Here is a 25690-nt window from a genome sequence, read left to right on the forward strand (position 1 = left end):
CTCTGCTTCTGCTAACTAAGCCCAGCCAGTTTGTTTTAAATTTCAAACCACAGGAGAGGACAGGCTGTGGGGGGACGGGGCAGTGGTAGGTGAAAGTCCAGAGCTGCCGAGGTTACGCTGACGGTAACAGAGCAAAGTTCAAGAGGGCAGGGGGCCCCCTGAAGATGGAATTAAAATAGCAGATGTACACAGAGCTCTCTCTGCTGAGAATGCTGAAAACATGAAGAGACTAAGTTGATGTTCTGGAACATGGTGGGAGCAGACACATTAGGCTAATACCTGTAACCAAACGGAGAGGTTAAGAGATGCTTTCTGTGGATGAGAATGGATGCCTTGAAGGTAATCTTAAACTATCTAAATAATGAGTTTGGCTAGTCATTATCTCAACAAGCAAATCCATATAGCTGAATATTTTGTGGGGGAAGGTGCTGTTACAGAGAATTACACCATTACTGTTGAAGTTCGCCCCTGACTTCGTATCTGCTTGCCAAAGTTGGAATTGTCATTCACTTATGTGATCACTTAACTCCACAGCAAGAAAGAATATGATTGTAGATAGCCTGTTATTTATTATGAAATTCTTCAAAATAGAAAGAGCTACAAAGAATAATATAATAAACTCCTTATAACCACCACTCAGCTTCAGGAAAAAAAAAAAAAGCACTGAAAATGCTTTGGAAGCCCTCTGTGTATCTCCTCCTTAAATGCAATTCCTTCCCTACCTTACAAGTAACAACTGTCTTGAATTTGGTAATTATCATTCCAATGAATTTCTATACAAGTTTACTACATAGGTATACATTTCCAAAAAATACATGGTGTTGTTTTATACATATTTAGACTTTACATAAATGGTGTCATATTGCATGAAACTTGCTCTATTTTTAAGTCTCATGTTTGTGAGACTTACCTATCTTGATAAATCTCTAACTGATTTTCAGTTTCATTATTCCTTTGCATGCCATTCCACTTCTGTATTCATTTTCTGTGTGGTGGCTGTCTCTGGTCTTCGCAATGACCAAAAATATGAAAATACATGAAAATGCCAGTTCTTTGTGTGCCAAGTCAAATATTTCTTTGGCCAGTGATTCTCAAAGTGTGATCCAAAGACCCCTGATGGGCTCAGACCCCTTGCCCCCACCCCCAGGCAATCCATGAGGTCAAAGCCTAATAACACAAAGACCTGTTTACCACTTTCATTGTGTTGTCAATTGTACTGAAGATATTAAAGCAATTGGTAAGCAAAGCTGCTAATGCCTGACACGAATCAAGACAATGGCACCAAGCCGTACTCGTGGTCATTGTATTCTTTACCACTGCACACTGGGGATTTTAATAAATCACTTAAGAATATTAATTTTATTAGAATTCAACTCTTACGTACTCATCTATTTAATATTCGGTATGTCGAATGGGAAGTAAGCACAAAGTATTCCTATTGCCTACTGAGGTGCAGTAGTGGCTCAGAAATCACTGCAGTTGTTTGAGCTGCAAGATGAACTACCACTTTGTCATGGAACAGCATTTTCATTTGGAAGAACAACTGGCAGGCAAACTACAATTCTTTCAGTCTCAGGTGTCTGGCAGACATTTTCTCAAAATATTGATGACATGAGCTTTCAAGCAAAAATTAGAGCTTTTGAAAACTTGAATCCAAATGTGAGCTTGACAGCTTCTCAATATTTCAAAAATTCTCTAATGAGATGGTGGTGATTTTCCGATATTGTATAATGTAATTAAACATATCAACATTTAGAAAATCTGCATAACTCAGTAAACCAATATTTTCTTTCTTTTTTTATTATTTTTAACATATAATGTATTATTGTTTCAGGGGTACATGTCTAGATTCATCAGTCTTACACCATACACAGCGCTCACTACAACACATACCCTCCCCAATGTCCATCACCCAGCCACCCCATCCCTCCCACACCCCTCCACTCCAGCAACCCTCAGTTTGTTTCCTGAGATTGAGTCTTTTATGGTTTGTCTCCCTCTCTGGTTTCTTCTTGTTTCATTTTTTCCTCTCTTCCTCTATGATCCTCTGCCTTGTTTCTCAAATTCCACATATCAGTGAGATCATATGATAATTGTCTTTCCCTGACTGACTTATTTTGCTTAGCATAATACCCTCTAGTTCCATCCATGTTGTTGCAAATGGTAAGATTTCATTTTTTGATGGCTACATAATATTCCAGTGTGTGTGTGTGTGTGTGTGTGTGTGTGTATCACATCTTCTTTATCTATTCATCTGTCAATGGACAACTGGGCTCTTTCCATAGTTTGGCTATTGTGGACATTGCTGCTATAAACAATGGGGTGCAAGTGCCCCTTCAGATTACTACATTTGTATCTTTGGGATAAATACCCAGTAGTGCAATTGCTGGGTCATAGGGTAGCTCTATTTTCAACTTTTTGAGGAACCTCCATACTGTTTTCCAGAATGGCCGCACCAGCTTGCATTCCCACCAAAAGTGTAGGAGGGTTCCCCTTTCTCCGCATCCTCACCTACCTCTGTTGTTTCCTGACTTGTTAATTTTAGCCATTCTGACTGGTGTGAGGTGGTATCTCATTGAGGTTTTGATTTGGATTTCTCTGATGCCAAGTGGTGTTGAGTACCTTTTCATGTGTCTGTTGGCCATTTGGATGTCTTCTTTGCAGAAATATCTGTTCGTGTCTTCTGCCCATTTCTTGACTGGATTATTTGTTCTTTGGGTATTGAATTTGATAAATTCTTTATAGATTTTGGATACTAGCCCTTTATCTGATATGTCATTTGCAAATATCTTCTCCCATTCTGTCAGTTGTCTTTTGGTTTTGTTGACTGTTTCCTTTGCTGTGCAAAAGCTTTTTATCTTGGGGAAGTCCCAATAGTTCATTTTTGCCCTTGTTTCCCTTGCCTTTGGTGATGTGTCTAGGAAGAAGTTGCTGCAGCTGAGGTCGAAGAGGTTGCTGCCTGTGTTCTCCTCAAGGGTTTGATGGATTCCTGTCTCACATTTAGGTCTTTCATCCATTTTGAGTCTATTTTTGTGTATGATGTAAGGAAATGGTCCAGTTTCATTCTTCTGCATGTGGCTGTCCAATTTTCCCAATACCATTTGTTTCCACTGCAAAATGTTACAAAATGATGCATGAGTACAAAGATCCATTCAAAGTGCAAGATAGATCACGGATTTTAATTTAACAGAGTATGAAAAGTTCATTGACATGATTTCAAATTCCAGTTCAACTAACTTTAAGAAACTACTACTTGTTAGGTTTCCTGGGTGGCTCAATCGGCTAAGCCTCCAACTCTTGATTTTGGCTCAGGTCATGATCTCAGCATCCTGGGATCAGGCCCCACTTCAGGCTCCCTGCTCAGCAGGGAGTCTGCTTCTCCCTCTCCCTCTGCCCCTTCCTGAACACTCACGCCCGCCCCCCCATCCCTATCTCCATCTTTCTCTCTCTGAAATAAATAAATTAAAAAAAAGAAAAGAAAAGAAACTACCACTTGTTGAGTTTGGGGTATAGTATCAAAGAAAAATAAAAAAGGCTATTGAGATACTACTCCCTTCTTTGATTCCATATCTGTGTGAGTCTATTTTCTTCACATACTTAAATCAAAACAATACACTATAATAGATTGAAAGCAGAAACAGACTCTAGTTGTCTTCTCTTAAGCTAGCCATAAAGGTATTTGCAGAAATGTAAAATAATGCCACTTTTCTCACTAAAATTTTTGTTTGGGGAAAATATAATTATTTTATAAAAATATGTTATCCCTATTAACATGTAATAGGCTTGTTTTGTTTTTTAAATGACAATGTATTTTTAATTTCTTGATTTTATTTTCTAGTATAGTAAATATTGATAGATATAACTCATATAAATGAAATCTCTTCAGCATCCTTAATAATTTTTAAAGGTCTAAGGGTCCTGGGACCAGAATGCTTAAGAACTGATGTAGGATATACCCAAGAGTGGAATTGCTGGGTTGTAATTTATCTTTGCTCAATATTTCCAAATTATCTTTCATAATGATTGCATCTAAATTCCTACTTGCACTATATGAGAATGCCCATTGTTTACATCCTTACCAGCATTTTGAAATTGGCTCAGGCTTAAATCTTTTTTATACCTAATGGGAGTCAAAGTGTTGTTTTAGTTTGTATTTCTCCAATTATTGGAGAATTTGCGTTTTCTGTGTATTTATTGTCTCTACAGATTTTCTCTTCTTTCAAAATCCTGCTTATTATTTTTTTGCACATTCCTCTATTGAATTGTCTTTTCACATTAATTTTTGAAAAAAAAATTCACATTTTCCAGGCATGTATCCTAGCTGGTTTCTCTCCTTTTTTCACCTTCAAGTTTTTAATTTTTTTTATTGAGATATAAATTACATGCAATAAAATGTACATATTGTAAGTGTTGAGTTCATGAGCTTTGACAATTGTATAAGCCCATGTTATCAACACCCAGCACAAGATATAGAATATTACTCTCATTCCAGAAATTTCTTCATGCTTCTCTGCAGAAGCAACCACTATAGATTAGCTTAGTCTTTTCTATAACTTCAAATAAATAGGATCATATCTGCACATGTTCCTTTGCGTCTGGCTTCTTTCTCTCAGTATGTTCTGAAATTCATCCATGTGGTTATGTGTATCAGTAGTCATTCCTTGTTACTGCTGAATACAGTTCTGTTGTATAAATACACCAAACTTTGTTCATCCATTATCCAGCAGATACACATTTGAGTTGTTCCTAGTCTTGGGCTATTGCAAGTAAAGATGCCATGAACATTCTTGTACACTTTTGTTTTGGTTTAGTTTGGGTTTTTTTGTAACATGTTTTCATACCTTTTGGGTAAAACACTGAGGAATGGAATGAAACACCTTCTAAATATATGTTTGACCTACAAATGTTATCTTCCATATGTTTTGATTTTTCTTTTTTTTCCCACCTCTTTGTACTGTTATACAGAAGCTCTTTAGATTTATCTCCTGGCTGCTTATCGCATATACCAAGTTTTCGTTTCAATGTTTATATTATCATTTCCAGGATTTCTCTTTCATTTATTTCTTAAATATTCTAGGTATTTTTAAGTAGTATCTTATTCTTTTCTCTTACTGTTTAGTCCATATTTCACTGCCTTAATTATTTAAAATAAAATATCTGTACTCAATATTTTCATTTTCTGATTTGGGGTGAGCTCTCATCACATTGTTACTGTTTCTATTAACTTTCAGTCTTAGTAGGTTATTTCCTCATGGAACATAAGTTCATGTTGGTGAAGTTTATCTGTGGGATTTATGCTGTTATTTTGATCATGTATATGTGTGTGTGTGTGTGTGTGTATACATATCTGTCTATCTATCTACATTTTTTTTTAATTTACTGTTTTTCCACCCCATTCTGGAACTGGAGATGCAAAGTGAGGCTTGGAACCTGCCACAGGAAGTTCTCAAGCTAAGCAACAGGCAGGATTTCCTAGAGGTTCCCTCCATCCTGGAAGCTTTGTCCCTGGTAGGCAGGGAAAGGGGGACAGTGGGGAGACCAGACTGTCACTTTGACAGTGCTAGTACCCATCATAGTAGCTGACCCCCATTCTGAACACTGGGACTCTGCCCTAACCTAGATTCCCTGAGGACCTGAGAGATTTCTTTGTTGAGAGAAGGGAAGTCTGGGATCTGGCCTTTTTAAGGATGGAGGTGCCCCTAGATTTGAGCTTGGGGATGAGAAGCCCATGTGCACTCCTTCTCCCCTTCCTCTCTATCCACAACATGGGATCACTACACTCCAGTCTTCATGGGGCTTCCTCAGGGTGAGAGGTGACCAGAATAGCCTTATGGTGGAGTTTTGGTGGAGAACAGGGCAGGGAACCCTTGGTTAACATGTATGGCTGCCAGAAGAAATTTTTTTCACTTTCAAGTTCTACCAGTTGGCAGAGGAGCTAACAAACAAGTTCCATGTTCTTTCAATGTAAGAACACACTTCATTTTAGTATCTTAACTCAGGATTTCTGACCACTCGGGGTGTATAAATTCAAATCTCAAAACCATATATAGGCACATCTGAATTTTTTTTTTTTTTTTTTACCTAGAGCCCAGATGAAGCAAACAAGTTTTCTTGTTATTTCACTTTGCCTAGACATCTTTTTTCTGGTGGCATAGGTCTTTGGGAGTCCTAGCAATTATGTAGAGCCTCACTTCTACTTCCCCAACATGGTTCAAGGCCTTGCCTTTTGTCCCCACATGTCAGAAATCCAAACCTCTTGATTGCCAAGATCACCAAATGTTCCCAAAGCAGGGTTGGGGCTAGAATTAGCACCACCTCACCACTTTTGGTGTCTGGAAGTTTCTCCCGTTTTCTTGGGAGCTTGATAATTGTTTTTATTTAAATTTAAGTTAGTTAACATAGTGTATTGTTGGAGAGCTTGATATTTTAAAGATTATCTGTTACATTTGATCCATCATTTCTAGGTGTTTTGTATTGAGAGGTTCTTCAGGGTACCTAGTATGTTATAATGACAGAAACAGAAGTCCTGAAGCTGCTGTTTCCTCCCACCAAAGTCATCAATGAGTAATGACCACCATTATTTCTGCAAGTCAGAAACCAACTGCTTTGTGATTAGGAAAGGCATACTATCCCGATAAAAGACATACATCTTCCTCATATCTGAGAAGCTCCTGCATAATTCCTTTACTTTATCAGATTCTAAGGGTTCCTGGATTACTGAAAAAGTTGATAAATATGGAAAGCATCCTTTGGGAACATTCCAGGAAGTTTAATTGGGAACATCAAAATATGGAGCCATTTGAAGTGATCCCAGTTCTCAAGCAAGTTCCATGTTCTTTCAATGTAAGAACACACTCACTTAAAGAATATACTCCATGTTTGTTTTGTTTTGAGTCAAAGAAGCAGCTGAGCCAAAAAGAAAAAGGAGAAAAGATTAAATCTAGACTTACCAAAAAAAGACAGAATTTTCCTAGTAGATCTCATGAGACAAAATTTGGGAAAGAGAATATTATTATTTTGGAGAAAGTGTGCCCTGTTGAACTTGACCATTTAGCAACATGCATTGGTCTGAGGAAGAAGACTGTGCCATTTCCCTATAATCTCCCACCCCCACATGACATGTTTTCTTTCCTAATTATTGTTTCAAAATCAAAACTTCTGTGTTAAAGGCCTTTTATGAAATGGCAAATAAGAGAACAAGCATAAAAACAAGTGGTCAGAGAAGAATGGTCTTTAAAAGTCTTATTTACACAGGTCTAGAGAATAAGATCAAGCCATTCAGGGCACAAAAACAAAAACAACAAAACCTGTGACAGCGGCTACTTACTGATAGGAAGGAAGATCCCTATGACAACTCAATACTGGGTTAGACCTGAAGAATATTCAGGCATAGGAGATGAAATGGGAGGAAACAGAGTAATGAAAAGAGTCACTAACCACAGACTACATCAGAGCAATAGTCTGTAAGAAATCACACACTACCCCGGGCTCAAGTGGGTAACATTATCATGCTTTGTTCTTAGTGATCCACCTCTGCCCATGCAGAGTTTCTTGCAGTAATTCTCCTTGGTGTCCTCCTCACATACTACTTCCTGCCCCCACCCACCCATCCCACATGCCTTCCTACTACATTAGAACACTGTGCCCTCCTGACAGGCAGAGGTGCTAGATGATTTAGGGAGATAATCTGGGGAAATCCAGCAGCTGCAACAAGAGGCAGATGAAGAACTTTATCAGGAGGCTCCCAGAACGGAGAGTAGGCAAACATTTGAAAGGTAGACAGCTCTGCAATCAAAATGATGGCCCAGCCAAAGAGAGTAGATTCTGAGACTTTGCTCCCTGGAAGGGTTGGTGGTAAGGAAAGCCTGGCAGAACCCCAGTTCAGAAAACAGTAGGGACTAAGCAAGAGCAGAGGAAAGGAACTGGGAGGACCAGAAGGCAATTAACTGAAATAGATCCCTTAACCAGTGGAGTGATCACAAGGATGGAGACAGCAGTCTAGATGCCAGATCAAGGATTCGGTGTTGCAGGTAACTTTCCGTGATATTAACAAAGACTCCTCCTGAGCATCCTTCCCCAGGGCTTCTTTCTGCCCATTACTCTCTATGATTCAGCAAGAACAAAGAATCAAATTCTTGTCCGTGAGTTCCAAAATAGGCTCTTAAAATTCGTAACAGAAATGATCTTATTAAAAGCCAAAATATTTTTACTTGTATGAATTGGACTTTTGAGAGACAAAAGATTGTTTTGGTTCCAAAAGTGTGGCTTTGAATATCAGGATCCAACAGCCTGAACAAAAAGTTTATACTATAGTCAAAGTTCGTACTATAAACAACAGAGTTGGAGAGATTGCAGGGTGATGAATAAGCCATTTTCCTCCTCCCACTGCAGCCATTGTCCCCGCCCCCAAGACCAGCAGAAAATCTCACAGGTTGGAGGTAAGAAGATGTTTGGGGAAAGAGAACAAGATATGAGTAATTGATATGAATTCCTGAGAAGGGGGCCTCCATATCCTACACATCCCAGGTTCAAATCCATGGCGCTAGAGTCAGGACCTCTAAGAGAAATCCCAGATGGGTTTTTAGGAGGACCTGAAGCACAAGAAACTTCTGCCTCACTTCGCAGGCAGTAGCGCAGAGACACAGAGCAAACAAAGGCCCATGGCAGGATCATAAGCAGCTGCCAGTGCACAACGATAAGGACCAGGCAAAGTGAGTTATATCTTGGAGATGCCAGCAGAAGACAGACGAAGAAGATGGCTGTCAGAAAATTCACTCCCTTCAGCAGAGCCAGGATGAAAGAGAAGCTGTTTTCACCCCAACACTGAGAGTTTAGATCACTTACAGGAGACAGAGATACCTTGAATTGGCTGAATCCAGTGTTCTGCCACAGGATGGACATGGCGCTCAAGGGCTAAACTAGATTCAGTTACAGAGAAATAAAGGTACATCTTTGCCCACCTGATTTTTGTGACTGTGGTATTTATACCTGTTAAAAGATCCAGATCCAGAGTAACAATGATCTGATGCCGGATCTCCTGAACTGGTGTTTAGGGAGCTACATATTGTCTCTAAACTGTACAGAGTTCGGACATACACCTAACCATACATCAGAATTTAATATAAAAACTACACTTCAGACCAGTGAGGAAAAGATTATTCAGTAAGTGGAATTAGCACAACTAGGAACCATTTGGAAAATAATTAAGGAAAATCTCCATCTTGCTCTTTATACCAAAGTAAATTTCATGAAGATCAAAGATTTAAACTCTGCAAACCAACAACAACAACAACAACAACAAGGAAAAAACCCACACAAAACTATGATAACACTTGAAAACTGGGTATATTTATCTGTAATATTAGAATGGGGAAGACTTTTCTAAGAATGACACAAAAGTTAGAAGTATAAAGAAGATTGATAAATTTGACTACAAAGATTTTTTACATTTCTCTACAATAAAAAAGAATAATGAACAAAATCAAAAGACAATTGGTAAACATGGAATACTATTTACAATCTGTATTGTAGGGCTAATTTCTTAAACTTACAAAGAACAGGTATAACCAGTTAAGAAAAAGATGACCAACCCAACAAAGCATTAAACAAAAGGCATGAACAAGGAAGGCAGAAAAAGATATAAATGGCTAACGCATGGATGAGAAGATGCTCCACCTCATTAACGAGTAAGGAAACGTAAACCAAAATAACAGTTTTTCCCAACAGTGATCATTTTATTATTTGTAGGCACAAATGAGTATTCCGTGTGTGCATGATGACACTTAAGAGGAAATGGAGAACTCAGAAGTTCTTATTGCTAATTTTCACAACTGTAACACTCTAAGCAAGCTTACAAACACAAATGATCGTAAAAACTGAGTAAAGATTTACAGATCTTTGAATTAAAGAGAATTTCTCACAGTTCTTGACAAAATGGGGTTACACTACATTTTCAAAAAGCATATTATGAATGAACTCATATTTAAAAATAATCTGCTTACTATGAATTTGATGCCAAATGCAGGTGGAATGAAGAGGGAAGGAGGCACCAGCAGTTCTTTCAGAAATACCTCCTGCCTTCTTTTGTGTGTCTAGACAAATCATCAGGGTCTTACTTCTAGGTCATTGATATTTCCTTCTGCAAGCCATGCAGAAAAATCCTTAATTCTAGTGAGCCAAAATAACACTTTTTAATCTATGAAATTGGCAAAAACCTAGGCTTGATAATACTTTTGCTAAGGTCATGGACACCAGACATCTTCATACACCTTTGGTATAAGAATAGTTGCTATGTCAACACGTATCAAGCAATTTAATTCCCCTTCCTTTTTACTCAGAAATTTCAGTGCTAGAAACTTACACTACAGATACACTTGAAAAAGTTCACAGAATATGTTCATTGCAGTATTGTTTTTAGTTAAAAAAAATAAAACAAAAAGGAAATTCTCTTTAAGGAGGGATCTAGGGAAGGGATTGCTCAAAGCAGGCTACACCATCGCAGGAGCCTGGGGGGAGGGGAGGGGTCACGGACAGTAAACTTGATTACATCAAAGTTAAATCAGTTCTATTTCTCAGCTAATGAAATGGTCCCCCATCTTTTATTTGTACCATGAAGTTTTTGTGTTCTCTTCTTCACTTAATTCAGCCCTAAAAATATTTATTAGAGTCCTACTATGTTCTACACATATTTTATTAGGTCTATCATGGAGCTGGAGCTTGAGGGATTGGTATAATCTGAACAAGCAGAAAAGGCAGGAAAGTCATTCTAGGAGCGGAAACAAGCGCGGAGCCATGGAAGTTTATGATGTGCTTGATGAGCAAAATATGGCACATCTGAATTACAATGTGAGAAGAGGAGGAGTATAGTTAGAAATAAGCCTGTATGGGGACACCTGATGGCTCAGTCAGTTAAGCGTCTGCCTTTGGCTCAGGTCAGGATCCCAGGGTCCTAGGATTGAGCCCCATGTGGATCTCCCTGCTCAGTAGGGGAGTCTGCTTCTCCCTCTTTCTCTCCCTCTGCCCCTCATGTACTCTCTCTCTCTCTCTCTCTCACTCTCTCAAATAAATAAATAAAATCCTTAAAAGAAAGAAAGAAAGAAGCCTGTGGCCAGACTGCTGCAGGAGCATTGTTTTATCAGCAAATGATCGTTATTATTACATTTGTGTTTTTTGCAAAACAACTCTGGGAGCCAAATGCAGGGTGGAATGAAGAGGGAAGGAGGCAAGGAAGCTAATAAGCTGGTTGAGGCAATAGGTCATGAAGTCAGAACGAGGTCAATAGAAGTTAGAATGGAGAAGGTTGAGAGGGTTGGAAACAACTTAGAGATGGTTTAGACACAAGATGGCTACTTATCAGATGTGGGAAGGGGAGGAAATGAAGTCATTTGAGATAGCATTAATAGAACCTGGTTGTCGAGTGGAGATGGGCGGCAAAGGAGGTGAAAGCATTTCTAATTTCATAGCCTAGGAAAAGTTGATCTGGTTAAACAACATAAGGAGCCGGGAAGGAAGGCATTTTGGTTGAGGGCTGGAAGACACGCTAAATTTTGGAGGTGTTGAGTTCGAGGTATCTATGAGGTGCCCGGGTACAGATGTCTGAGTGACATATGGAAAATACAGTCGGAACCTCCTGAGCAAAAAAGACTGCTCCATGGGGAACACAAGAAGAGAAGAGAGTAGAGGTAGAACTTTGGAGAATACCTGCATTCAGGGCTGGGTCAAGGAAGGGGAGTCAGCAAAGGGATTGGAGGAGGAACGGTCCGAGCCCCTAGAGAAAAAGTAGTGCTTCGGAAACCTCAGGTGGAGGCAGCCGTGAATGCCGAGCTGCAGGCGGAGCCGCGCAGAGCCCCCCAGAAGTTCAGCTCCTCGAGCTGCCCCCAGCCCCACTCCAATTCTCTCCAGCTGCTCTCTGAAGTTTAAAGAACAGCAGTCGCCGCTTCTCCAGCGTCGCTTTCTGAGGTCTGGCAGCAGATAATCCTCCTCCTGACGTGTCCTCTAAGGTTACAGCACGCTGCCTCGGTCCTTCACCTCATTCATCTCGCCGCGTGGGCATTTCGTCGGCTCTCAGCATCACAAGAAGAGGGGTGAGTACAGAACAATACGGTATTTTGAGAGAGAGACCACATCCACCTAACTTTTATTACAGTACGTTGTCATAATTGTCCTATTTTATTACTAGTTATTGTCGTTCATCTCTTACTGTGCCTAATTTATAAATTAAGCTTTATCCTGGGTATGTGTGCATAGGAAAAAAACATAGTATATATAAATACCATATCTACATATATATCAGTGTTATCTATGGTTTCAGGCATCCACTGGGGGTCTTAGAATGTTTCCCAGGCAGATGAGGGGGACCACTGTATTGTTCAGCTTTTTATATAAAAACTCTCAAACATTTTCTAAAAAACAAGTGCTGTAATCCCCTTTGTCCCAGGATTCACAAATATAAAAAGATACAATTTCCTTACACCTCTAGGCAAGTCAAGGGCAGTGGAGCTCACAGTTCTTCAGGCCTTACTTAGTCCAAGGCCCCAACAGCCAAAACCTTCCAAGCAAATAAACAAACAGAAGCAACAAAGTACAGCAGAGTCGGCAGAAAGTCATGCAAATTGAATTACATTTCTTTTTCCATATAAGAAAACTTGCTTCTGACAAGAATATTGAGTTCCTTTCCTAGGTTTTATAGCATAATGTTCCTGTTCTTTTTTAAAACTTCTAAGAATTTCCCAGCAATCTTTATGCTCCTTAAATCCCGACAAAGCCAAGGACATTCCTCAAGGCTGGCTTTAGTTAGAACTACCTAGGGGACGATTTCTAGACATTTCACTTCATTGAGTTTTTTGGGAGTGTTACTAAACGTTTAAGCGTGTAATTAATCCTAAAGCCCTTCTGATTATTTGCTTGGAAAAAAAAATGATTTAGATTGCAATGACAGACTCCTAGACATGCCTTGGAATTTATATAAGAAACCAGTGAGTTATTACAAAACAATTCAAACAAACAATTCAAACCTGTATATTGTCTTAAAGTTGGCAAAACAAATAAACTTAAGATGCAAAGATGTTTTTAATAAAGAATTTTTTAAAAACAGCTGCATAAGATGTATTTATTAAACAGTATTTTTTTTAAAGTCAGAATGTAAAGCAGGCATTGGAAGTGAAACCAGGCTCAGCAGGTGAAGGAATAGTTGTTTCCTGAAAAAAAGTACTAAGGACTCGAGAGCATAACTTGGAGAACTTTTATAATTTTGTTTTATAAATCCAATTTTATAAGGAATAGTCCTCACATTCTCACAAACTGTCAGATATTTTAATAACTAGAAAATTTAATTCTGAGCTAATCTAATTTAGAATTGACTTTATTTGGTATCAGCGTAATAAAGAAAACTTCAGTAGATTCAAATACATTGAATAATACCTTAACTCAGCTTCTCCTTCTGGTCTGGAAATAAGCGGTTGTCCTTCTCCCTTTTAGAGTTAGGCCTTCAGGGCGCCTGGGTGGCTCAGTTGGTTAAGCGACTGCCTTCGGCTCAGGTCATGATCCTGGAGTCCCGGGATCGAGTCCCGCATCGGGCTCCCTGCTCAGCAGGGAGTCTGCTTCTCCCTCTCCTGCTCCCCCCTCTTGTGCTCTTTCTCTCTCTCACTCTCTCTCTCAAATAAATAAATAAAATCTTAAAAAAAAAAAAAAAAAAAAAAAAAAATAGAGTTAGGCCTTCAGATCCCAGACTTTAGATCCAGTCTTTCCATCCTCCTCAAAAACTTACCAACTCCATTGGCATCCTCTTTGTGACACCTTCATTCTTTGGCTCTACCGAATCCTTCAGTTTGGTCTGTAAGTGGTCTCTCTGTCTTGGAAATAAATACACCTGTGAATGTAGTCCTGCGATCCCTCTGGGATCTACTCCTCTCTCTTGTTCCTTTCACCAAACATTTCTTGATCGGCTGTCCTGCCAAGTCCATTCTTGTCGGTGCCATGCACTCGGGCCTTTAGCTCCTGCTGCAAAGCTCCTGTCCCCCATTCTGCTCACAAATTTGTTCATCAAATCAATGGACTTTTCTCAAACATCATTCCTCTTGAACTCTTTACTATCTGGCCAGCCCTTCCTCAATAACAAGCTACCATGCATGGATCGGTGTAAAACAGATCACGTGAGTTTTTGCAATGGTTAAGAACATAGATTTTGTTGTCAGGGAGACCTGGCGTCACCATTTTGTAGCTCTTTAACCATTGGGGGAAATTCTTAAATTTCTCTGTCTCAGTTTGTTCATCTGTAAAATTAAGTAACTCTTCCTCCTAGGTAAGGTATGAGGATTAAATAAGAAAATACATGTAAAATTCTCAGTATACAGTAAGCACTCAATAAAGATTACCTCTACTACTCACCCCATCTTTCTGACAACTCCCTAGTCTCCTTGCTGACTCCTCTTCATTTCTCTGTCCCTAAATGTGGATTTCTCCCAAAGCTTTGTGCTGCCCTCTCTCTACAAGCTCTCCCTTAGATACCCCATCTCCTCATTGTTTCCAGTATGACCACTACACTATAACCTTCTAGTTCAGGCATGACTTCTCTGCCAAGGTCCATCCAGTCCCCCTTTCACAGACTGCCCTTAAGCACATTCCTCCCTGAATGAGCTGTCCTCCCTCAAATTCAACTCATTAACAAAAGGATCTTATCTTCTACCTCCTCTAAACTACCCCAGGAGCATCACAGGTGTGGGATCTCAGAGTCATTTTTAAATCATTCCTCTTCCACAACTCCCTGCCCTTCACATACACAATATCCTGTTTTATTTTCTAATCTCATTTCTGGTTATGCCTTCTCTTTCCAGTGACCAGCATTCTGGCCTGGGTCCTAATCTTCTCACACTTCGATTACTGAAATAGCCTTTCAAATGGTCTTCTTCCACCATCAACAGATTAATTTTCCTGAAATGACAATTTAATAATTGTCCTATTAAATTGTCCTATTCAAAATCCACTGACACTCTTGCCCCCCAACATTGTCTACAAGATGAAATACAATTCTTTAGTCTTTAATTCAAAGTCCTCCACATGCAACAAGAATCAACCTTTCTAATTTTGCCTTCCAACTAAAATCCTCCAGGTTAGAAGGTATGTCTGATTCATCTTTGTATCCCCCATGTAAATCACAGTCCCAGTCAATAAATGTTTGCTGAACTGAGCTAATATAGCTCATGTCCTCCCACAATTATAGGCATTTGTTGATTGAATGTTAAATTCATTCTTCATTCAATTCATTTAACTAATACTTATTGTCAAAGTGCCTGAAACTATACAAGCACTATAATTACACAGTATTTATAATGAGTAAGCATATTAATCAGGATAGGCCACTTGATGCTGTGGTAACAAATAATCCCAAACTGTCAGTGGCTTCACATACAGTATGTTTATCACTCACACAAAGCTGGACAGGTGACCTTCAGTGAAAGTGCCTTCCATATGGTGTCCTGGGATTCCTGCATACTTGAATTCAATGGATGTCCATATCAAAATATCCTTCCACAATCACCGTGGCCAGAAACAACAGCATGGAAAATCATATGCTGGTTCTTACATACTTACACCTGGAAGAGACATGCAGCATCTCCATTCACATTTCATTAATCAAAGCAAATCTTATGCCCAATGTCAAGGAAATGAAGAAGAGATATCCTCCCACTTGTCCAGGAAGGGAAGAAGAACCAGAGGACTGATGCATTAAGAATGAGAACAGTGGGCTAGTCAATGAATCAGAGTTCAATACAGCTGCTCTCCAGCTGTAGCTTGTGTCTGAATCACTGCAGAGTTTGTCCAGTCAGAGATCACTAGGCCTCATCCCCAGAGTCTCTGATTCAGGAAGTCTGGGTTGGGACCAGAAATTTTGCATTTCTAGCAAGTTTCCAGGAAATGCTGATGCTGCTAGTCTAGGGACCTCACTTTGAGAACCACTGGGTCAAAATATACCTAAGCAATCTTTTCCTATTTTAAGTGGTCCCTGCTCTCAAAGAGCCCACAATTTAAATTGAGTTGGAGTGAGAAGAAAATGTTCCTACTGAACTGAGATAAATATTGTCTTCAAGTATTCAGGACTGGCCTAGAACAGTAAAAACAATAGCTAAAGTTGTTGCATCTCACACCTCCTTCCACTTGCTGGCTTCCGCTCTATCTTTTTCACTTCTTCCTTCCCCATTCTCTTCCTCTCCTTTCTGCCCTCTGACAGGGGATTTCTCCCTGCCCTTATTGCTCCACCGTCCCATGGATCCATTTCTAGAGTCCTAAATTTTCCTTCCCAACTGCTCCCCTTTTCCTCTCAGTCACCGTGAGCTCATAGTTTTGACATTTACTCCCACCAATGACCATTCATAAAATGTTTGCTGTTATCATTGAAAACCTAAAAGAGTACATCACCCACTCTGATCAGTTCAGCCTAAGGCCCAACTGGGTGCTTCTGCGTATGAGTTTCTATGAATCACTTTTTCCAAAATATTTATCTCTTCTAACCAGTGTGGCTCTCTCTTTGGGAAAGGTGGACAAGAGATGGAGGAAATATGAGAGTGTACAAAACTCAGGACCTGGTGGCAGGGCAGGTTGGAGACAACTCAAGTGAGTAGGCCATCACTACTGCTCCCATGACACCATCCATCACTGATCTTGTGGACCAGATATTCTGTGGTCTTGTTGGAGACTTTCTCCAGTCTCCCTGGCAGGCATGACTATCCGGTATCAACCCAAGCTCTGGTCATCTTTGCAGGTGTCAGGACAGAGGTAGTCCAGGTAACAATGAAAACTTTCCCCACACCATTAGTGAGGCACCATCCATGTGCCTCAACCCTGACCTGGAGGGGTGACCAAGCTGCACCAAATGGAAATGCAAAAGTCTTATTTCCCTGTGTTATGTGACTGTACCAGAACTGTGGAACCTGATTCAGCTCACCAGGGATAAAAAGCTATTGGGTCTAATTGGATGCTCCTGCATTTGAGTTCCCATGAACTCACTTTTCCAAAATATTTAGTTGGCTGCATAATCAGGAGTCAGATTATCAAAATTCAGTGAGATCTGTCAAATACCTGAGGAACAGTTTCAAATTAAGTCTGCTGCCAGCAGGGGTTCCTGGGTGGCTCAGTTGGTTAAGCTTCTGACTCTTGGTTTCGGCTCAGGTCATGATCTCAGAGTCCTAGGATCGAGCCCTGTGTGGGGCTCCATGCTCAGCAGAGTCTGCTTAGAGATTCTCTTCCTTTGCTCCTCTCCCCACTCACATGTTGGGGGGGGGGGCACATGTGTGCTCTCTCTCTCTCTCAAAAAAAATGAATAAATCTTTTAAAAAATTAAATACATACATACATACATAAATCTGTTGTCAACATTAACCTGACTCATAGGGGACACCCAGAACCCCTTCTGCTGATTACCACTCAAAATCTATCTGTAGAATTTCTGAAGAGTCAGCAATTCCAGATTTTAAGTAGTTTATAAATTTTAAGTTTCTACATTATTACCAACTTGTGATATTTTAATTAAATTATTGTAATAGCTTTTTATGTTCAGATGTTAACTAACATTTATTTTCCTGCTTAGTTTTTTTTTTTTTTTAAGAATTTTTATTTATTTATTTGACACAGAGAGAGCACAAGCAGGCAGAGTAGTGGGTAGAGGGAGAGGGAGAAACAGGCTCCCCACTGAGCAGGGAGCCAGATGTGGGGCTCGATCCTAGGACCTGGGATTGTGACCGGAGCCAAAGGCAGTTGCTTAACCAACTGAGCCACCCAGGCGCCCCAACTTTCCTGCTTAGTTTTATAACCTTTTTGTCATTTATTTTAGCTCTTGCCCATGAGTATGATTTTTTCTGTTTTGTCATAAAAAGGTGATAAGGGACTATTAATATATTTTGCTTTGGTTCTGTAATGTCAAGAATTTTTCCAAAAAAATGTAAAAGATGGGCTAGAAAAGAAATTGAGGGGAAAGTATATATAAATCAACATTATTCTGATCTTTAAAAATAATATTTATTCTCCAAGCCAACAAGTAAAGTTGTACAATTGTGTTTTCAAAATGGTGACAAGTAAGGGATAAAATCCACTCTCCTGGTGCCAGTGGGGCTGTGTTTACCTTACGGTATGTAGATTACTTTTTCTGATTTGCCCAAAAACTCCATATAGGCTTGCTTCTTCTACAGATTCAACCTATACAGATATATACAAAGCAGAAAACCAAATCCCATCTTCCATTCCTCAGGAAGTATCCCCTATTAATACTTTTGTGTATGTGCCTCCAGGTCTTCTTTTTACTACTCAATTATTATATCTGAATAGGTAGACTTTTTTTTAAAAGAACCATACCAAAATAGTCTCCTTCAATTTACTTTAAAAAAAAAATAATATGTCAAGAACATCTTCCCTAGAAACATGTTTATATGAAACTCTATACCAGGCCTTCTTCTAGGGGTTAGGGATATAAAAGTGAAAGTAAAAAGGAGAGCCATTGAAAAGTGTAGTTTTTAGAGGAGGGGGCAGAAAATAAAAAGCAAAATAATAGTAATAATAATAACTTTCAGTTAATAGTATGTATTATGAAAAAAAATAGTTTAAGGGATAAAAAGTGGAGAGGAATGGTATTTTAGACAGGGTAGTGTGTTGATCAGCATGCCAGCAGGAAGAAGAACTTCACCCTCAGATGATTCAAATAGAGCCTTTGACTGACAAAGGGACTGTGTACAGAGGCATGAAGAGGAATACAAGGCAAAAGAGGGAAGATGACACTATCCCCAGAGGAAAAGAAGGAACAGAGTCACAGGAGAGCCTAGGGTAACTGGGGCATGGAGGAGGGGCCTCTGGAGTTGGGGGGATACAGCTATGCTAGAGATACAGGCCTGAAGCAAAGTGGGGAGTGGGGAAGAAATACACTGGCCTTTCTCTCTTCCCACTCATTGCCATCCTGCTGGGGCCACCCATTAGCTAACCCAGAAGGAACCCAGAGAGCATGGGAAATGCTGAGCAGTAATCCAACTTCAGATAATTTGAAGGTAGAGCCAATAGGCTTTGCTGGTTGGATATGGGGAGTGAAGGAAAGAAAAGTACTAGAGGTGACACTAAGATTTTTGGCCCAAGCTACTGATTGAATAGAAATACTACTGCTGGGATGAGGAGGGCTGGGGAAGAAGCAGATTATGGAAGTTAAAAGTTTGGTTTTGGACATGTCTGACTTGAGATGCTTATTAGATATACAGTGGAGATGGCTTGTAGGCAGCTAAGTGTATGGAGTTCATAGTTTAGAAAATATATAAATTTGGGAATAATCTGCAAACAGATGACCATGGGGCTGTTTAAGATTGTCTAGAAAGAGTATGACAGATAAAGAGAATCAAGGGCACTGTCCCTAGGGTCCTCCAACGTTTAGAGGTCCAGGAGATCAGATGGAACCAGCAGAGATGGGGAAGTGTCCAGTAAAATGAGAAGAAGCTGGGAGAGAGCAGTGAACTGGAACCCAGTGAAGAGAGTATTTCAAGAAGAAAGGAGTGGTCAGCAGGGGACAAGTGACCTGATGAGGTCCAGTGACCCTGATGAGAATATTTTCATGGAAGCAGAGGGGAGGAAAGCCAGATTGGAGAGAGTTTTAGGGAGAATGGGGAGGTGAGGAAGTGAAGACAGCAACTATAGGCAACTGTTGTAAAGAAGTTTTACAATGGAGAACTCTAACGGAGGAGAACTTGGATAGAAGGTTTTTTAACATTAGAGATCACACATTTGTATGCTGATGGGAATGATCTGTTGAGGAGGTGAAAATTGATAGTGCAGAAAGGAGAGGGCATGATTGCAGAGGCAAAGTTGTCAAGGAGGCAGGACAGTGACTCTGTACACAGTGGAAAAGTTGTCCACACAGGCACAGAGACTACTGGAATGATAGGACAAGAGGGAAGATGATATAGACATAGAAGTAAGTAGAGTTGGAAGTCGGAAGAGAAGTTGGATCTCTCCTGACTGCCTCTATTTGTTCAGTAAGCTAAGAAACAACATCATCAGCTGAGAACAAGGCTGGGGAGAAGATGTTAGAGGTCTTAGAGGAGACCTGAACCTGGATGGAAGAAAAGATAACTTACCATCCCAGTGAGGTACGACTATCTGACTGTGGTAACAGTAAATACTAAGCGAGGCCAGCCAGCAGAGTACAAGTTCTCCACCTGTTCCCTCTCTCCACAGTCTGCTGCTCAGGTGCAGGTGTGGCCAAGGAAGAGAAATGAGTTGCCCCAGGGTTTTGTGTTTCCCTTTATAAAGGCTTCATGAGAGTCTTCTCTCTGTATGTAAAATGATTTCAAGCTTTGACTTCGGGAGTCCAGTTATGGTTTATTTATCCATCATAGTAAGAAAGTGAACTGAAATGTTTAAGCAATATTAAGCATAACTTAACCTAGGACTCAATTATATGTTTATATTTAGAGGCTTTGAGACCATTTATTTTGAAAGAACATTAGAAATATGTAAGGTTGATGATGTCGTTGTTATATCATTTCATTTTTAAGATTTATACTAAGAAGTAAATTTTTAAATTTCTTTAAATTCCGGTGTAGTTACCATACAGTGTTATATCTGTTTCAGGTATACAATATAAGTGATTCAATCATTCCATATATTACTCACTGCTCATCAAGATAAGTGTACTCTAAGAAGTAAATTTTGAAAACAAGCTTATGAAGTAATTTGTTAGTCAGTGGCTTAGCAACAAACCTTTATATATCCCTACATTGGTCTGCAATGTGGCTGAGCTCAGAAGTGGGGGCGGGGGGGAGCAGATTGAAATGGGGTCTTTTAGTTGGTTCAGATGTGCTCCTCAGATCTTCTTTCTCAGCCTGAAGGGGCTGCCGTCAGGTATGGTATATTTTTCTCATGGCAGTGAAAGAATACAAGAGGTGGGTGCAGAAGCATGCAATACCTCTCAAAGCCTTGGCTCAGCACTGGCACATTGTCACCTCCTCCCACATTCTTTTTTTTATTTTTTATTTTTTATTTAAATTTAATTTAATTAACATATAGTTTATTATTAGTCTCAGAGGTAGAATTCAGTGATTCATCAGTTGCGTACAACATCCAGTGCTGATTACATCAAGTGCCCTCCTTAATGCCCATCTCCCAATTACCCCATCCCCCCACCCACCTCCCCTCCAGCAACCCTCCATTTGTTCCCTATAGTTAAGGGTCTCTTATGGTTTGCCTCCCTCTCTGTTTTATTTTTCCTTCCCTTCCCCTATGTTCATCTATTTTGTTTCTTAAATCCCACATATGAGTGAAATCCTATGGTATTTGTCTTTCTCTGACTCACTTATTTCACTTAACATAATACCCTCTAGTTCCATCCACATCATTAAACAAATAGCAAGAATTCATTCTTTTTGATGGCTGAGTCATATTCCATTGTGTGTGTGTGTGTTTGTGTACCACATCTTCTTTATCCATTCACTTCTCCCACATTCTGTTGGCCAAAGGCAGTCACATAGCCAAGCCTAACATTAATAAGGTGTAAAATATAATCTGTGGGAAGCATTTCAAATTTCAATGGCAGATGACATAGGTATATCATGTTACTATAGGAGAGAGTGCAGAGCTGAGAACAATAATCCTTATTACTGCTTATAGGATGACTTCTTGTCATTGGGAACCACAAACTTCATAGACACATGACTTGGGTTTCATATGTATGAGAATTTGATATTATCTGTGATATAGTCTATCTGAAATCTCATTCTGAGTTCAGAATGATTAGTGGTCTGAACCCCCATCTATCCCTTTCTCAGTCTCCTAAACTGATATTGAAGTATTATCAAATGGGCCCCAGTGGTTTTATATTTGTTAACTGAACAAAAGTTGGCCCTCACAAAGGCAACCCTTTCTTCCTTCTTAATCTGTTTTTTTTTTTTTTTTAAGATTTTATTTATTTGTTTGAGACAGAGAGATAGAACATAAGCAGGGAGAGAGGCAGAGGGAGAGGGAGAAGCAGACTCCCTGCTGAGCAGGGAGCCTGACGCAAGACTCAACCCCAGGACCCAGAGATCATGACCTGAGCTGAAGGCAGATGCTCAACCATCTGAGCCACCCAGGCAACCCCCACCCCCACCCCGGTCTGGCTTTGTGCTTGGAAACATTCCCTGTTTAAGATCCTTAAGCTCTATAAATTTAAAAGAACTCAGTTTCCTCAGGCAAGCATTTTTTAATTCAGACACAGTTTCAGAATGGGGTCTGCCTGGACATGGTTCAGGAGGTGGGGAGGGGAGGTGGGGGGGTGGTGGGGGAACAGGGACTCACAAGGAATGTTGCAAATGACTGACTTACAATACTGAGCATGAGGCAGTGGCTTCCAAAGTCCACTAAGCCATTGTCAGATACAGCTCTGTCATCGGGTTCTTAATGATTTAAACAAAAAGAAATGAAAGAGGAAGAAGGAAAATTATTTTCTTTGAAGTCTCAGAGGTGTTTGCTTCTGCAAGCCAAAGTGTTATTCTCGTCTCTTAGCAAAGAACTCTTCCTATCCATTCATCACTTTATTGCTTTTCTGTCTCCCCACAACTCAAATGGGGGTCTCATTCAGGGGGTAGTAATCTTTTTTCTTGACTATTTCCAGAGACCATGATCTTTTCATCCTTGTGCATAGTTTCATTCATTTTATTTCCTTTGATTCTATTATTTGATGCTCTTCAAGGATTGTTGGATCCTTGAAACTATATTCCGATGCTGTTTAATGTTTTTAAATACACACATTCATATAAAGAAAAGTGAAAGGTATTTTGATGATGAATCACTAAACATATTGTAGGTATTTTAGTCATTTTCCTTTTCAGAGAGAAATCTTAGCTTCCTGGATGCTGTGTATTCTGTAGAAGCACTTACTTGTGAGGACCCCTCCAAACCCTCTCATTGCATTACCAAGTGTATAACATCTCACTTCTTTTTTGGTCTGTGAATTTATGAGACAACAATTCCAGAATCATGTCTTGCATTAAAGCCCTGCAATTCTTCCATGTTATGGTTAGTAAGAATCCTGAGCCAGAATCCTAAAACATTGCAAGGTTAAGCCAGTCAGAGACAGAAAGCCTGTATTTTCTGCCATGTTATTATTTAAGAAATTGCTTGGCTTCTTAAGTTTTAAAAGAAAAAGAAAGTAATGGGCTTGTGGCCATTTTTAAGCCTTTTGGCTTGAGGACATTCAACTTAATTTAATTTGACCTTGTTACTACTTTTTATGTAGAAAATAGACCTTGGGTATATAGATGCATTTTTTTGAAATCCAGTTTATTAGCTGGATATTAAAATTCTCAGACAAGGCATTGGATTTTTCAACTTTTTAAAAAATTAATTTGAGATGTTTGCCATATTAAGAATTTGCATAAATAAAATTGTTATTTATTTCCCCTAAAGCCCCCTAGCTCCCAAATATTTAGAAAAACATTTTATTTAATGGACACGTATTGTCTTTTTATTTAATAAGTGGAAAGGATTGTTCCTCCTTTATTATCTCACTCCAGATATAATTTCTTGAAGGTAGATATTTATATCTATTCAATTAATATCCTAGAACAGTTTTATTAACTCAGTGGTTATTCAGTTAATAATTACTAAACGAATTTTTTCAGACTCAATCACTGATCACTTGGTAGTAATTACCTCAATAGAATGGCAAAATGGAGTCAGAAATAACTGTTAGACTTCATCTGGATTAAATCAATAGGGTTTACAATGCATTTCAATAGATAAAGACAAGGATAAATGCCTTTGGGGCAAACTGCAGGAGGGATTAAAGGGAGCAATGTTGACCCTTATTTTAAACTATAATAGCTTTACAATCTAGTCTCTTCACCAATAATTGTTAATTCCCACCATTTTCCAATCCTTCTGGGCATATTAAAAAAGGAAAGGCTATATATTGAAAGAGACTTCCCTTCTGGCCCCAAGTAAGAATATAAATAAGGAACCTGAGTCTAATTATCCAGCATTACATGAGTCCCCAGAAAAAAAATAAATGTAAAGCTTAAAAACATTTTAATCTTTTAGGTTTTTTTTAGAAGACCTAGAGAAAACCTCACTTTTTTTGGCAAGGAAAACAAACAAATAGTGTTCATTGTTTTATTTCCTTCACATTTTCTAATTTAAAATAGAACTTACTTTTCCTTTTCCTCCTTGCCGTGCCCCCTTTCCCTTGCATGACAACTCAGTCCTGAAGCCATGAAGTGGGGCAGAGTCAAGTAGGCATCTGCGCCTGGCGGGGAGAACCACAGTGCCCAGAGCAGTGTACCTGCACTCAAATCAAACAAGAGATTGACCACACAGGATGGCAGCCCCATGTGGGTATCAGAGTCAGAGCTGGGTAAGGAGGGTGTCCATAGAAAAGGGGCAGCCTGGTGTAGGCTGTCAGTGCAAGCAGAGTGAAGAAGGCATCCAGGGCATGAGGGCTGCCCAACACGGAGTGCTGAAGCCCAAGCAGAGTCAACAGATGTCCATGAGGTGGTGACAGCCCAGTATAGAGTGAGGTGAGCACCCTTGTGGGCAAGAGTATGGCAGCAGAGTTGGGTAGCAGATGAGGAGATTGATGGAATAATTAAATAAGGATACTAAGAGTCAGCTTCCTCATTGTCAGAGAAGGGAGAAAACTAGAATGAAACCCATGGTGTTGGATTGGAATTGAAGGATATCAGTGTGAACTCATAATTTTCTATATATATATGGGTATAGAGATACAGAATAGCCTACAAATGCATGCAAATTGTCTTTATGTAAAGATGCAAATGTGTCTATACACATCTTTATACTTTGTATATATACTTTATCAAACATGTAAGTCTAATTACCAACTGAAATACAATCTTAAAGGATGTATTTCTAACGTATCATATGTGCTCAAATGTGTACACATACATACAAACATACATCCATCCATCCATACATACATACGCTAGCTCTGTCTACTGAGAGGGCCTGGGAAATAGCCAAATTCTAATAGCAATGAACACACCCAGCAACCAGATCTTGGGTTATAAATATGATTCTCCACTAACAGCAACCTAGATTTCTTGGGGACACAAAGGATTCTAGAGCTGGAGTGGGGAGAATATATGATGAGCCTATAACATCTTATTATATCAGAAAGCAAAGAGATGTGCAAAGAATGATGGGGAAGTGACAAAAGGATACAGAAGCCAGCTTGGAGGAGCTGCCACTGCCCAAATATCCCACTGCCCAGGGATAATCTGAGCATCAAAATAAAAAAAAAAAAACCATAACCTATTGAATAAAATAGGAAACCATGAATCCAAACAGATTTAAATAATGAATGAATTGAAAGTCTGATGAGAAACATAGTTTCAAAGTGCCAAAAGGAGTAAGAGTGACTTTCAGTGCAAAAGCCCAGCAGATGTCATCAGGTGATCAAAGTGAAATTCATCAGTAATGAGACAAATCTAAATTGTACATCACCTGATAAGATGCAAGAGAACACCATGATAGTCCTACCAATGATGCATAATCTGAGTGTGATCATGAAGAAACGTCATACAAAATTAAGGGACATTTTATAAAATAATTAGCCTGTGATTCTGAAAAGTGTCAATGTTATGGAAGGCAAAGAAAGATCGAGGGCTTTGTCAAGACTGAAGGAGACACAGGATGCCCGGGTGGCTCAGTTGGTTAAGCATCCACCTTTGACTCA

General features: G+C 39.4%; 1 long non-coding RNA gene across 1 annotated transcript in view; it reads right to left on the reverse strand.

Annotated features, from left to right (window-relative positions):
• Positions 1 to 1937: 1937 nt before the first annotated feature.
• LOC123841533 (uncharacterized) overlaps positions 1938 to 25690 on the reverse strand; it is a 137376-nt gene continuing 113623 nt past the window's right edge. The window contains exons 9-13 of the long non-coding RNA XR_010409929.1: positions 15425 to 15590; positions 13766 to 14295; positions 13420 to 13672; positions 11701 to 12547; positions 1938 to 3110 (exon numbers count right to left, since the gene is read on the reverse strand). This is a non-coding gene — a long non-coding RNA (uncharacterized LOC123841533). The remainder of the gene's footprint in view (positions 3111 to 11700; positions 12548 to 13419; positions 13673 to 13765; positions 14296 to 15424; positions 15591 to 25690) is intronic.

The sequence above is a fragment of the Mirounga angustirostris genome, unplaced genomic scaffold (assembly GCF_029215605.1).
Source record: "Mirounga angustirostris isolate CCGP_5_RB_7025 unplaced genomic scaffold, mMirAng1.0.hap1 SCAF_1, whole genome shotgun sequence".
NCBI classification, from domain to species: domain Eukaryota; kingdom Metazoa; phylum Chordata; class Mammalia; order Carnivora; family Phocidae; genus Mirounga; species Mirounga angustirostris.